The following is an 8217-nucleotide window of genomic DNA, read 5'->3' as shown; positions in this document are numbered from 1 at the left end:
GTCCAGATGTGTTTAAGGAACAGACCATCCCCACTTCCTTCTCGGCCCCCGCCAAGGGTTCATTCTTCAGAGAAATAGATTAGGGAGGTTCTGAACTTGAGGACACTAGAGCTGAAAATTCCTGCAGGACATAAATGGTTAGTGAAAGAAGCAAACGTGTCGTAGAGCAGTACACGTGGGCAATCTCATATACATTGACAAAGCATAGGTACATAAGTATGATGCCACAGCCTAGAAACAGAAGAGAAGGGTACAGACAAAATCTGTGACCACTTGTAGCTTCCAAGAGCTCAGTGCTGAGGCTCTTCTCGTCTTTAAATTCTCTCTCTGGGTGATTGCTTCCGTTCTGGTGGCTTTAAGTGCTGCTTTGATGCTGAAGACTTCCCAGTTTTTGTCTCCGTTGAGCGAGGCACCAACCCCGGCTCAGTCTACTGAGCAGTCTACTTGCCGTCAGGCCCTTGACTGCTATTCCCTTGGCCACGGCTGTAGGCGAAGGGCTGGCCTGGGACCCAGCCACAGCCCCTGGAACCCCAGGGAGCTCTGAGGCAAACTCTCGTCCCTGCTGGCTTTGATGCTGGAAGGAAGGAAACTCTTCTGGCATTCTGGCCATAGGCTGTACCAGTTCACACTGCCACCAGAGCGTTACCAACCCCGGGTGTTATCAATGATTTATCTTTCTCTTTTCCAAGGTATTAGATAAAAAATATAGATATATGTCTGGCTTACGTTTCTTTAATTGCCACTGAGGTTAAGCCTCTTTTCATACGGATTTAGCTATTTGTATTTCTTCTATAAATTGTCTATCCATTAATGCTCCTCCTTCATTTATAAGTCATCTTGTTAATCTTTTCCTAATCGAAACGTAAGATGTTTTAAGATAATATTAATTATAATATTGTTATACTTGCGATGGTTTGAAGCTGGCTGGACCCCAGAAAAGCATGTTCTTAAAGGTAATCCATTCTTTTAGTCTGAAATCCTGTAAGAAAACTAGTATTTATTGTAAGTGGGACCGTTTGATTAGTTACTTCAGTTGAGGCAAGTAGGGTGGGTCTTGATCCTCTTACAGGAGTCCTTTTTAAACAGGATGAATTCTGAGGAGGAGAAAGAGAGTAGGAAGCTGAAAGCAAGGAGACCTGGAGGAGAGGGCGGAGACTAGCAGACGTGGCCGTGTGCCTGGCGGTGTGACCGGAGTCCAGGATGGCTGGCATACATTCTCCTCAGGAGAGGGCATCACCTTGATGATCCTTTAATGTGGACATTTTTCTCAGCCTTGAAACTGTAAGTTTGCAAGATAGTAAATCCACATTGGAAAAGTCAGCCCATTTCTTGTATGTTGCTTTTGGCAGCCCAGCAGATTAAAACAATATCTTTGTTTTATGTGTTCTGAATATATTTAACATATGCTTTTAATAACTATTTTATAATTATTTTAATGCTGGTATTGAAGCTGCATGTATCCTAAGCAACATTTTCTATGTTTATTCTGTGTTTATTTATTGGTGCAGTATAAATAAACACCTATAAATAAACATAGAATAAAAGAGTGTAGCAGGCTCTTGCTGAGTGCTTATATTCCTAGCACCTTCTCTGAATTCCAGTTTGGTATGGGTCTATAAAATACAAAAAATCTCCTCCTCAGACCATTAAATTATAAAGTATAGACTATCCTATCATTGACATTTTCAATAAATGGAATAATCTTTTTCCTCTGTTTCCCACTGAAAACATACATTGCTTTGGACACATTGAGTTAACATAAAATTCACTATCCCATCTTGATTAAGAGTGCTGTGAGTTTTTGTCTTAAAAACTTAAGTGCACTGGAGAAAAGTTTTTGCGGCTTCTTTTGGGTTCCATGGACCAGCAGTTAGGAAATACTGATTTATATGACCAGTAAATAATAAGAGTAATTTGAAGATATCTAGCATTTATTGAACTTCACCAATGTGTCAGGCAGTGGTCTAAATGTGCTACAGATATCAAGTTCTTTATTTCGTAAACCATTGCATGAGGCGGGTCCTATTTTTATCTTTATTTTCCAGATGAAGGAACAGGCACAGTGAGGTTAATTAGCTTGCCCAAGCTTACTCGGTTACTCAGGAGAAGGACAAGCCTTCAAACTCAGGCAGCCTGTGCTCACAGGCTACACTTTTAATCACTACGTAGACCGCCTTCTGGGTGCTTTGTTTTGTTTTCTTTTGATTGGTTGTCTTAGCTTTTATCATTTAAGCCCATATTGTGTAGATCAGCATTTGTGTTATATAAAATAAAAATGGAATCTCAATGTGCTCAGTGTGTAAAATACTGAGCTCACCAAATGAGGTTGGCCTGTAATTCGTAAGAAATTAAGAATCATTTAAAAATACTCTGTGATGACTCATGCAGCCCTAAACGATAACTGAAGTCAAATTTTGGAATAACTGTTAAGCTTGACTGATACCAAGAATGTAGCACATGTATTCTCCACTGAGTTTGTCTTTATCAAGCTGGAAGCTGGTTGGCACAGCTCATCAGAAAGGCAGATGTTGGCTATCTTGGCTGACTATCTATGGGGCTCCCAAATGTCACCTTAGGGAATGTTGACCTCCCAGGGCCAGGCTGAGCTGGTGGGCTGGTCTGGCCATGCAGGCTGCCAGGGACTTGGATACAAGAGCTGAAGGGACAAGCTAGGAGCAACCAAGCCAAGAGACCTCTGACTCCAGGATGCCTGACTAGGGAAGAGTGATTCTTGGGTTAGGAGACCTGTAAGCCAGACAGAGTGGACACATGATGGCTCAGGGTGAAGATGGGATGGTCCTGAGGATTTCCCAACATGTTTCTAAGGAGTATGGTGGCCAGTGGTTCATTCTGAGTGGATTCTTCACCGTTTTGTAGGGCTCAGTTCTGTGTGTGAAGCAGTGCTGTCGAGCTGCTGCTCCCACTTCCCTGCTCTATCCCAGGTCTGGTAAGGATAGTTCATAGCCAGTAGTGTCTCATGAGACATATACTGGGGATCTCTATAAGTGATGATAATTAAAAGTTTTAATAAAACTAACATCTATGAGCTCATAGTATGGGTCAGGCATAATTCTAAGACCATTTATTACCTGACTTTCTGAAGCAGGTATAGTTAGCATTATCCTCCTCTCCATTTCACAAATGGGGCAGGTGAGGGAAAGGGTGGTTATGGAAATTGCCCAAAGTCACACTGCCTGTAAATGGTAGGGACAGAAATCAAGCTGAGAAAGTTTGACTGCAGATCTTGTACACAAAGCTACCAGCTGTATTACTTTCTTGTTATATTAATAAAGGGATTCTCATCCCTCAAAATAAGAACACTAACTTGCTACACAGCTTAAGTTAAAATATGTCAGCCTTGAAACGCTAACCTCTTTTAGATCCCACAAATCTTCCTCAGAATTCTAATTGTATGCTATCCATACGAGGCTGTCACTTGTCCTAAGATCTTCAACTCCCAATTTTTCTGGGCAAGGAAAGGGCAAAGGGGCTAGATTTCAGCTTTTAAGGCACCAGAGGAGGTTGTATTTATTCTGCGAATGCTTAATACTTTTTTTTTCACTGTTACTTCTTTTGTTCTATGGGCTTATTTTTCCCACAAAGTTGCCCTGAAGAATCATATCAAACTGCATATGCTGAGTGATGTTTGGTACCTCCTGATTGACAGGCCTGATTTGGTGGCATGGGGCCCTAGCTCTCCCACCAAAGGTACCATCACTCACAGGAGAATGCCCACTGAAGGCCAAGCGTTAAAGCTGATAGAACACTGAGAAGCTGAGCAAAGGAAGCCTGCCCATCTTAAAACTCAAGATCCAGTATTCCAATATGACAAAGTGAAGGGGTTGGAAAATCCCCCTAAAACAATGATAAAACTAGACAAAATTATCAGTAACAGCTATTAAGGGCTTTAGTAATTGACCAATGTCAAATAACAAGTGAAGAGGCAATTATCCCCCCAAAACCACTGCATTTTGGGTAAGAACGGCAAGACTCAATGGCATTCTTGCCTGAGGCTGCCTCCATGCCTGGTCCCAGCTCCGTGAATGCCATGGCTCTACCATTGTGGGTTAGAGCAATAATACCTGTAGTGTCACTGCCAAAAGGGACCCATTGGATTCATAATAGAAGGTGGAAAACTCATGCCCATTGATATTGTCAGTTCAAGAGAAATGAACTCAGTGGCAAGTGAATATGAAAGGCTAACATGTTACCAATGTGAGGCTGCAGACTTAGTTGGGGTAAGCAAGGGGGTAGCAGACAAGTCTGAAAATTAACAGGGAGATCCTGTAAATTGGACAATCATAGAGAGGCTTGATAAGTTCCTCACACTCTCCTGCCTGCTTTCTGAGCATAACCAGGGTCCACACTATTCAGACTTGCTTGGCTAACGAGGATATTGTCCACACTTGCAGAGAAAATGCAAAAGGGTCTAGCAGAAAGTAAAAGCTGGGGCAAAACTGCCTGAATGTTCTCCACAACTCAGATGGATCCTTTGGCAAAGGACGGAAGTCTTGCTGGAATAGGGTGTTTACCTAACCCTATTGCATACACATTTGCGTACAATCTCTAACTGATAGCTGGGTGACCACTAAGTTATTGAGAATACAGGGGTGATCCTAAGAAGCCAGGCTTAAAAATAAAAACAAGAATTAAAACAAAAGTATTTGCAAAGCCCCCTTGGGGGAATGGTGAGAAAGGGGGGAAATTCAACTTCCCCAAGTCGAGAGTTCTTGATACTCTCACAAGCAGTGGGACCACAAAAGCAATAGGTTGAGCCCCCAATCTTGGGGTTTGTTCATGTGAAACTTAACCCCACAAAGGATAGGTCAAGCCTACTTAAAATTAGGCCTGAGAGTCACCTTCAGAGAACCTCTTTTGTTGCTAAGATGTGGCCTCTCTCTCTCAGCCAATACAACAAGCAAACTCACTGCCCTCCCCCTGGCTAAGTGGGACATGACTCCCAGGGGTGTGGACCTTCCTGGCAACGTGGGACAGAAATCCTAGAATGAGCTGGGACTCAGCACCAAGGGATTGAGAAACCTTCTCGACTGAGAGGGAGAAGAGAGAAATGAGACAAAATAAAATGGCTGAGAGATTCCAAACAAAGTCGAGAGGTTATCCTGGAGGTTATTCATATGCATTAAATAGATATCACCTTTTTAGTTAAGGTTTAATGGAGAGGCTGAGGGAACTGCCTGAAAATGTAGAGCTGTGTTCCAGTAGCCATGTCTCTTGAAGATGATTGTATAATGATTCAGCTTTTGCAGTGTGACTGTGTGATTGTGAAAACCTTGTGTCTGATGCTTCTTTTATCTACTTTATGGACAGATGAGTAAAATATGATGATTAAAAATAAATAATAGGGGGAACAAATGTTAAAATATATTTAGTAGATTGAAATGCTAGTGATCAATGAAAGGACAGGGTAAGGAGTATGGTATGTATGAATTTTTTCTGTTTTCTTGTTATTTCTCTTTCTGAATTGATGCAAATGTTCCAAGAAATGATCATGATGATGAATATATAACTATGTGATGAAAAGTAAATAAATTAATTAATTTAAAAAAACAGGAATTAAAAGCAAACAAGGATAGCAACTACAAACTATGCTGGAGACAGACTGTAGATTTAGTCAGGAGAGTTACTAAACAAAGAACAAATCAAAAACAACAACAATAATCGTCAAGTAGAAAAATTAAGTTGTATTTTAAACTTCAACCTCTGTGTAAGACCAAAGGAAAAGATACATTTTGCGCAAATATGTATATTTTCGATAGTACACTATCTAATTTACTTGTGTAAATCAAAATGTTTAGTTTTCCTTTGAGTATCTGTGTGACACCTGACACCCAGAGCTAGAGTTTTACAACTATGAAAGTCAGCAATGGTTAAAAAAGTTGAAAAAGAGATCAGACTTCAATTAGAGATATGAATGAAGCTGATCTGATTAGGACTAAGGTAAATCAGACTAAAGGGTAAAGGATAATATAATTGTATTTTAAACTTCAACCTCTGTGTAAGACCAAAGGAAAAGATACATTTTGCGCAAATATGTATATTTTCAGTAGTACACTATCTAATTTACTTGTGTGCTCAGCCTATTCAAACACCAAAATTGTATGGAACCTTTAATAGGGAACGAGATCTTGTTGGTTTGTATAGGTTGGTGTGATGCTCTGATACATCCCAGAATAATCTGGTCAGAAGATAAAAAAGGACTGGCAAAGACCCCTTGAGGGACTGGGAGAAAAGGTGGAAATATTGAATTTCCCCACCAGTGGAAGACCTGATATTCTCGCAAGCGTTAGAAACTGCCAATTTGATGAGCTAGGTCCTCAATCTTGGGACTTGCCCTTATGAAGCTTATTCCTGCAAAGGATAAGCTAGGCCTATTTATGATTGTGCCTAAGAATCACCCCAACAGAGCCTCTTTTGTTGCTCAGATGTGGTCTCTCTCTCTAAGCCAAATCTGCAGGTGAACTCACTGCCTTTGTCCTGACATGGGACATGATTCCCAGGGGTGTAAATCTTCCTGGCAATGTGGGACATGACTCCTGGGGATGAGCCTAGCCCTGGCATCATGGGATTGAGAAAACCTTCTTGACCAAAACTGGGGAAAGATGAATGAAACAAAATAAAGTTTCAGTGACTGAGAGGTTTCAAATAGAGTTGAGAGGTAATTCTGGCAGTTATTCTTATGCAGTACATATATATTCCTTTTTCAGTTTTTAGCGTATTAGAGTAGTTAGAGGGAAAAACCTGAAACTGTTGAACTGTAATCCAGTTGCCTTGATTCTTGAAGATGATTGTATAACTATAAAGCTTTTATGGTGTGACCATGTGATTGTGAAAATCTTGTGACTGACACTTCCTTTATCCAGTATATGGACAGATGAGTAAGAAAGTAAAGACAAAATATAAATAAACAATAGGGAGGATTGGGGGGATGGGATGTTTTGGGTGTTCTTTTTTACTTTTATTTTTACCTTTTTTTGAGTAATGAAAATGTTGAAAAATAGACTGTAATGAATGCACAGCTATGTGATGATATGGTGAACCATTGTATACTTCGGATGATTCTATGGTATGTGAATATATAATATATATCTCAATAAAATTGCCTTCAAATATTTAGTTTTCAAAAATACTAGAAGGCCATATGGCTGTGGCCTCCTTAGCCTCTGCCACCACAGATGTATGATGTCTTCTTTGCACTTTGCTGTTGGGGGCTGTCCTGTGGGTTGGGTGGCTGCAACATGCAGGAATTCAACTTTGAAGACTTCTCCACCTCGGAGGAGGATGAGGAATGCATGTCTTTGGGCAAAGAGCATAGTAAAGATGATGTAATGAATTAGTAAAGGAAGATGAAGTGGATGGTGAAGAGCAGACACAGAAAACCAAAGGGGAAAAAAGAAAGTCTCAGAGCATTCTGACCATGAAAAGAAACCAAGGTGGCGTCTCATTAGAAAATAAGGAAGAGGAGGATTCCAAGGCAGAATCTGGAGGAAGTATCAGTGAGGAGGAAGACACAGCTGCAGATCAGGAAAAAGGTATTAGGACAGAGGATGTGAGAAAAAAGGAGGTTGAACTCTGGGTCAGCTACCTCAATGATGTGGGACCAAAATCAAAAGTGCCTCCAGCTGCACAAGTTAAGAGAGGAGAAGAAACTGAAGAGATGAGTTCAAGTAAATTGTTGGTCAGAGCAGAAGAGCTAGAGAAACTAAAAGACATAGGAAAGGTTAAAATCACCAAGGTGTTTAATTTTACTGGTGAAGAAGTCAGGGTGACTAAGGAAGTGGATGCTGCATTCAAAGAAGCCAAATCCTTCAAGCAAAAGAAGAAGGAGAAACCTCAGGCTAATGTCCCTTTAGCACTGCCCTCACTCCCTGCAAAGTCAAGAATTTTGTGCAACCATCACCACAGTCTTTTTTATCATCCTCCAAAGAAACCCTGGATCAGTAAGTTCTGTCCCAATCAAGAGGCAATGTGAGATGTTTAAGGGTTATGTTCCCTCAACAGAAGCTCTGAATAGCCAGCAAAAACTGGCAGAAATATCATTCTAAAAACTCCAGAAAATAATTAAATGACTTCAGGAACAGGGCGAGTGCCAAGTCAAGAGAAGGGCCACTTAAAAGCAGTAGAATCTCAAACCCCTTAGGCTGGTCCTTTTCTCCATCCCCTTATCAACTTGACTCAGATCTGGCCTAGCCTCTCAGT

At 40.8% G+C, this 8217-nt stretch overlaps 1 pseudogene; it reads left to right on the top strand.

Annotated features, from left to right (window-relative positions):
* Positions 1-7256: 7256 nt before the first annotated feature.
* Positions 7257-7990, top strand: LOC143683104 (craniofacial development protein 1 pseudogene; annotated as a pseudogene).
* The last annotated feature ends 227 nt before the right edge of the window (positions 7991-8217 follow it).

The sequence above is a fragment of the Tamandua tetradactyla genome, chromosome 5 (genome assembly GCF_023851605.1).
Source record: "Tamandua tetradactyla isolate mTamTet1 chromosome 5, mTamTet1.pri, whole genome shotgun sequence".
NCBI lineage: Eukaryota > Metazoa > Chordata > Mammalia > Pilosa > Myrmecophagidae > Tamandua > Tamandua tetradactyla.
The sequence above is the reverse complement of the archived record's forward strand: the minus strand, read 5'-3'. Positions and strand labels throughout refer to the sequence as shown.